A 7,740-nucleotide genomic window follows, 5' to 3' on the forward strand; every position below is an offset into this window, starting at 1 on the left:
TGAAACTTCCAATTTATTTGAAATAACAATTTTGGGTATTTTAACGAATATTTAAAGCGTTTCTTATGCAAAAATCCAAAACCTTTCCAAATTTTCCTTTTAACGAGAAACATAAAACAAGGCTTACATCTGGGATATTATAAGTGCTTCACCAATGTAACTTTCAATCAGAATAGTGGTAAAACCTAATATCCACAAATTTTGCCTTAAAATTATTGTGATGCTCTCACAGAGTGTGAATGTTAAGTAAAAAAAAAAAAACATGGGCTTTTAATAGATTTTTTACTTTAACAGAAACACATTGCTCTTAACTGGCTACTATCTAAAAACCTCATCCGAGGCTTTACCAACCTCTCTCACTGACACCATCACATTCCACATATTTTTCAGAAGGGAAGATTGGCTTTCAGTGGGGAAACTTTAGTATCAGCTTTTCCAAATAGCCTGAAAAGAGAGTTAAACTGAATTGCTCTTCCAGAACACAAGAACATCATTGCTGCCAAATGCTAAATCCCTTAACACCATGGGACATTTCCTATGATTCTGTCTGTGGTACAGAATGAGATTCCTAGAATATTTTTCTTTTTCAAAAGTTTCTTCAAATAATAACAGCAATAGTAGTCATAATAGCAATACTAGTAATAGTTATAATTACAGAAGCTATATATTGTATATATTAATATGTCAAATCCTCACAATAACCTTGCAAGGCAGGTATCATTCATACAGATTTACAGATGAGAGAACTGAAGCAAAAAAGGATTAATTTGTCCAAAGTCACACAACCAGGAAATAATGCTGGCTACATTTATTGAGCACCTACTTTGAGCTGGCAATGTTCTAAAAGCTTTAATTGCCTTAACTAATTATTCATCTTCATGAAAACCTTGATCCTCATGATAACACTGTAAAGATAACCATTTTTTGGTTGAGAAATTAAAGCAGACAGATCAAGTAACATGTTCTGTCATCCATCTAGTAAATGCTGAACTGAAATTCAAACACAGCAACCTAGCTCCAGAGTCTAGGCTATACTGTTCTCTCTAAATATTAAAACTTAGATTCAAACTTGGATCTGGCTCAAAGACATGACTTTCAAAAATGAATTTCCTCATTGTTTGAACTATACCATACATCTCTTTTAGTACAGCAAAGGCTATCAGAGGAGCAAAACATAGCTTATAAGCAAACCAAATATATTTCAGTGAAAATATATGTAGAAATACAAATGATTGTTTAGAGATGTGAACAATGATAATAATCCATCAGATATACACATAAACACATGCTCATTCTTGTGCTGGGAAACAGCTGCGTAATCCATTGGAAAGCCTGTCCCACCAGGAATTCAAAGCTCAAATCCTGCTGTCCCTTCTTACATGAACAGTAAAATGAATCCACATACTTTTATTACCATGATAGCAGAAAGCACACAATTCCATTGGGCAAATACTCTAATTTCTGACCAATGTATGTCCTATGGAATTGCATCTAAAGCCTGCACACTTTCCATTACATTTATGGTTCTATCAAAGAGAGTTCATTTATTCTAATATTTCTACCTAATACAAGCTTTGTTACTCTCTCCTAATCACAATAATTATTACCTAAAGAATAAGTTTTTAAAAAGAGCCAAAGAGTCAGGAATTTAGTTTTATTTTGTCAGACAGTTGAGAGTTTTAACATTGTTTCCCTTTTCCTGCAGTCTCACATGACTCCAGAAACTGACTTAAACCAGTGAACTCGGCCTAGGATCATATACTTAGTAGTATGATACACAAGACATGATAGTGGCTGAAGCACTATTATTAAAGAGAGATTAAAACAGCTGTACATTATGCTGAAGCACTCACTCTTCCCTTTACAAACAGACGGTCCTGGATTACAAGCAGCACTTGACCATTTAAATCACGACAACAACCAGATTTAACCAGCTGGGCCATATTCTCCTAGGCAGTGCCTGTTGACCTCCTCAGTCACAGCTGCTCAAATGAAATTCTCATTAGACAACTTATTTTCAGAAGCCAAAGGACTCTCTGATTAAATATATGTATTTAGATATAGAAGTCCTTTTTAAAGTATTCATTTTCTGACAACTGTCGCTTATGTTAGAGCCCAGCTATATTGGCAACAAGACGGGTGATACAAGGATAACTAAAATTCATCATTTTATTATAGCTGAAGAATTTTAGCCTTGGAAGCATTTTAACCTGAATCTATTAATCAAAGCCTTCCTGTACACTCTACCCACCAATATAAACAGTGTTTTGAAAGGTGGTTTCTGACATTCAATCGTTCAATCCATCTATGGATCTGTCTACCTACCTACATACCAATTTACCTATCTAAAATACTAAATCAAAGTTAAATTTACAAAAGACAGAAACTTTGCCTATCTTCCCATAAGTCTCAGTTTAAGAGGGGGCACTTCTGATGTAGCACCTTTGTTCAACAGTGTTTGACAATCTAGTCAAATCACTGCTCAGGAGAGGGCACTTCTTGAAGGAACAGCAGATTAAACACTGGACAATTTGGTTGATCAAAGCATCTGCCTGGAGAGTTTTTGTTTCATCATGCAAACTTAGTTTTAAAAGGACCATAATAAACTTTTTACAGATCAGTTCTTGTAGATGAGGGCAAATGAGGGAGAGGTATTTAGTCTGATAAAGAGTAAAAATATTCTCCAGAACAAGAATAATGTAAGAAAGGTAATCATTTATTATGTCAATCACAAAGGCTTGTCTCTCAGCTAATCATGAAGTATGGCCCTCAAACCATGGAGTAGATGTGAGGGAGAGGTGGGTAACTCATTTGAAAGCTTTTAGGTGTTCAATGAGATAATTAGGTCCCAAATGAGGAGATGGACCTGGAACTTTAAAGGATTAATGTCAGGCAAATATTGGTGGAGCTGTTATACCTCCTTAGATGTACAATATAATTATTTGAGAATCAGAAATGTATCCTAAACTTTTTAATGACTCTTTCTATAATTATTTCTGTTCTCCCATTATGCTATTCTATACTATGCTCCAAGTAGATAATCAAAATTAGGATTCAAGCTCAAGATACCAAACTCAGAATAAAAAAATTCTCATTGCTCCCACGTCCAAAACATGTTCCTCCACTTTTTTTAAATTGTATTACTACATTCCTATTTGCCCAGAGTTTAAAAACTCTGAGCACTCTTTGAACCATTCTTCTGTCTTGGTCTCTACACTTAAACATTAACTCTTAACAATTATATCTCCTAATATCTTTTCCATATGCATCCCCCTTCCTTCCTCACTTCTGCTGCCTTCGTTCAGCAGACCCTCATTATCTCTAGCTTGAAACAATTTCCTTAATGTCTCTCCCTGCTCCCATTCATCCTTAACAGTGGAGCCAGATTAACTTTCCGGAAAGAAAGCTCTAATCCATCACCTTATTATGCTAAAAAACAGTCAGTGGTTCCTCCATCGCCTTCAGTGTAAAGTTCAAACTCCTTAGGCAAGAGTCAAAGGGCCTCCATGATCTGAACACAACCTACTTTTTCAGCCTTATATCCCATATGCATCTTCTTTTTAAATTTAGAACCTGAACTGTTGGCCATTTTAAAGTTCTCTACCTATTCTTTCTGCCTGAAATGTTTCTCCTCTCAATTTCTGTCTATAAATCCTTTCATTCTCCAAGACCAACTAAGACCTATTTCCCTGTAGAAGTTTCCAATGGCTTCCAAGGCAGAAGTAATTTTTCTATCTAGTAAATTCCCATAATATTTTATCTATATAGCTCTATGGAATTTATTATATACTAGACACTGAATTAGAGTTCATTTTTATATGCCTTATATCTCTTACGAGAATATGAATTATTAAAAGTTAGAGACCATTGTTTTATTCATTATGGGTGTACCATATCATTAAGCATAGGGATTCTTAACTCGCGGTCCACAAACTCCAGCAGACATAGATAGAATTCAAGGGGTCTCTAAACTTTTATGGAAAAATTATTTTTCACTAGCCTGTATTGAAAATTTACATTTCCTTAAATTATGGATGCAAGTAACAAACTGTACTATATTTGTGGTTCCTATGACATTGTAACCAATTAGTATCACAACTGATATTTTTATATCACATTACACTTGGAGATATCTCAAAATATCTTTTACACTTATCACTACTTCAAAATTATTATACTGTTAGGGCCTCTATAAGATCTTGCTTTTTTTTTTTTAATACATTAGTAGAATAGCATATTCTACCATATCACAAATGTTTTACATTATTTACTGTTTTTTGTTTTTTGGTTGTTTTGTTTTGTTTTGAGACAGAGTGTCACTCTGTCACCCAGGCTGGAGTGCAGTGGCATGATCTCAGCTCACTGCAGCCTCCATCTCCCGGGTTCAAGCGATTCTTCTGCCTCAGCCTCCCTAGTAGCTGGGACTACAGGCACGTGCCACCACATCCAGCTAATTTTTGTATTTTTAGTAGAGATGAGGTTTCACCATGTTGGCCAGGATGGTCTTGATCTCCTGATCTCATGATCTGCCCACTGCTTCGACCTCCCAAAGTGCTGGGATTATAGGCATGAGCCACTGTTCCTGGCCTATTTACTCTTTTAATATGATTCATTTTCTCTGTAATCTGTTTATTCTACCTTATGCATTTAAAATAATTTTTAAAAAAGATCTGTAGGCTTCACTAGGCTATCAAAGGGATTCACAGAAAGAAAAATTAAGAATCCTTGAGTTTTAATAAGATGCATTTCAAAGAAGAAGAATATGTAGAAAAATAATCACAATACTATGTACTCCTTGGAAAGTGCTGTAAAAAAAAAGATATACCATAAACTGTGGAATATTTTATAAGAATGTTCATAAAAATTCATAGTCTTGGCATTGGAGAAAAGATCAAACTTCTGTCCTCTACAACACCTCTATTAAAATGACAATAGAGATTGCTGCATATCTCTAAGGATAGATAAGTTACTATCTTCCAAAGGAGAATATCCCATATAGATAGGTACAACTGTTAGCTAGTTGGTCTTATTAACCATAATCAGGTTTCTCATAACTTCTTGTCACTGATCTGTATTCTATCCCCAGGAAGCTAGACAGTATAAACCCAATCCCTACTCCATGTGACTAATCTTTAAAGACACCATCATATCATCCTTGATTTTGTTTTCTCTGAGGTTAGTATTACTAATTCCTTCAACCATCCTTCTTATTATATAATTTCATCTCTGTGATTATACCAGTTGTTCTCTGAGACTATCCCAATGCCTTTGAGTTCCTCTTAAAGTGTGGTAATTCTGAACTCAACACAATACTTCAGAAACATGCTACTGAGCAGGCAGTTTTTATTGGGACTACCACTTCTTGAATGCATCATACTGTACTTCTAGTGATACTGACTGAAATAGCACTGGCAATTTTTTCGCAATCTTCACTATGCTCACCCCATTGCATTTTCTGTGACTTTAAAACTCATAGGTTTTTATTTATTTATTTTTTTAATCATTCATCTGGCTATTTGAATTTTCTTCAGTAATTACTTGTGCAGCTGGAATTTGGGTCACAACTTCTGAACTTGATAATAAGATCTATTAAATTTTATCTTGGTAGGTTATTTTTAAGTTCATAGTTTCACTTTGTCAAAACGTTTTAAACTTTGTTTCTTTAATGCATTATATTCACTGTTCCAGATTTGTGAGATTGGCAAATTTGATGAGCATGTTTTGGTCATTTCATATCTGCATTTAATATATTTATATTACTTACATTAATACATACTAAAGATGCCTGAATTTCTGATGTCTAAAACATACATATTGCAAAAAAAAATATCTGTAGAGTATGAAAACATTCATTACTAGTAGAAATACAGTAATAAATGACTCTTAAAGGACTACTGTCTCATTCTGTAAGTGTTTCTCTTGTACAAAATCAACTGTAACACATGGTAACAAAGAGGACAAATAGAAAATTAACCATTACTTGCAAGGAAAAAATGATTTAAAATTCCCTAGTAGTTCAGGAAAAAAAATCACCACCAATGTCTTTATTTTTACATTAAAGAGTCCACCAAAGTATTTTGAAAACCACTTACTTATAGAACTAAAACCATCTTTTGGTGGATTACAATTAAAAGTAATCTAGTGATCTTACTTATTCAGTAGATAATTATCTGGCAATCCCCATTATTCAGAACAAGAATGTGGAAAAAGTCTCAGAAGCCAAAAGTGTCAGCGTGTAGTTTGTGCACTAAAGATCATATGTATTTCCCAGAATCTCTCAGCAACACCTCCAGAACCTACTTGTTCATATTTCAGATACAGATACAGTCCAGAATGTCCTGATTATCTAATTTTATAATCTATAAGTAAATAGGAGAAAATTAGAAATTATTTACAGCTAAGCAAGAAATAATAGCCTGCAACCTGATATTGAAGGAGAAACCAATACACACACCCAAAAAATATACATATACATAAAAGATATATATATCAAGCAGACAGAAGAACTCTTAAGTTTCATAATTGAAAAGAAAAATAGCTATAAAATCAAAGTACTAATAATCTCAATGATCACTAGGGGCATTATTATAGTACAGTAAAATAATTGACATTTATAATATATCAGTTATGTATATTATATATAATATAATACAAGTCAAATTTATACAGTTTATAGTTAAAGACATATTCATTATTATTATTAATCCTCAAAATGTTTAAGTTGCAAAGTCAGTAACCAAATTTTAACTTTTGTGGCTCGAGTACATTGAAGAATTTATCCAGGGTCACATAATTGTTTGAAGGATACTGAAGTTCCTAGTCTACTGTATTATGACTCTAGATAATCAAAAAAAAAAACACTTTGTGTCATATTACCTGATTAGTAAAACAGGGAAGCATGCAATATATTTTAGAAAGACTTCTACAAAAATTAATTGGAATCTTTTAAGTTTTTGAGCCCTCAAAGGAATAAAATTAAGTTACATGAAAAATTCCCTAATATCAAATCCCAATTTGTCTATAGTATCACAAAAGTATCAAGTTAACTTGCAATGCCAGTAATAAATCCAGAGCTATTAATTACTCTACATTTTAAGGCCTAAAATCTGTACATAAAAACTGAAAGTGCAACATAGTATAATCATCACTTAGACTTGATTTACTTTGTTTAAAAATATTATTGGAGAGTCTTCCTTCATTTCTGTTTTCTACGATGTACCTGAACCTGAGTGAACTCTTGCACAGCATAGAGAAGGTAGACGTGGGATGTTGCAAGAGATGTCATGTATCAAAAAAGTCACTCATATACTTTCAGTTTTAACAACATTTGAAGTCCTCTAATCTCTATTCTACAATGTTAGGAGATAAAATAATATATTTATAAAAATGAAGAGAAATCTTTTTAATTTTGTCTTTTAAACAGTTGACATTTTTATAAAGAAATACTATTCACCACAAGGAAATAGGGGAGAAAAAAATGAAAAATAAAGTTGCAGCTAGGAAAAATCCCTTATTACGTTTTTCCAGAGTAGGATTATGGTCAGTTTAAAATCTTAATTTGTTATCTTAAGAACCAAACAAAATGCACAAAGTTTTAGAAAAACGGAGCTATCTGTTTAACACTCCTAATGGATCACAATCTGCCATCACCATGGTAACCTCTGAATAACTTTTTCCTAGCTAGTGCCAATTATGCACTTCTCTGGCCCTTGAAATCCCACCTTTTTTTTTTTTTTTTTT

General features: G+C 33.3%; 1 protein-coding gene across 1 annotated transcript in view; it reads right to left on the reverse strand.

Moving 5' to 3' along the window:
• LOC108517902 (transcription factor SOX-6-like) overlaps positions 1–7,740 on the reverse strand; it is a 120,820-nt gene that overhangs the window by 27,486 nt on the left and 85,594 nt on the right. The gene's annotated exons all lie outside the window — the stretch shown is intronic.

Source organism: Rhinopithecus bieti, unplaced genomic scaffold, assembly GCF_001698545.2.
Source record: "Rhinopithecus bieti isolate Rb0 unplaced genomic scaffold, ASM169854v2 scaffold_42618, whole genome shotgun sequence".
Taxonomy (NCBI): domain Eukaryota; kingdom Metazoa; phylum Chordata; class Mammalia; order Primates; family Cercopithecidae; genus Rhinopithecus; species Rhinopithecus bieti.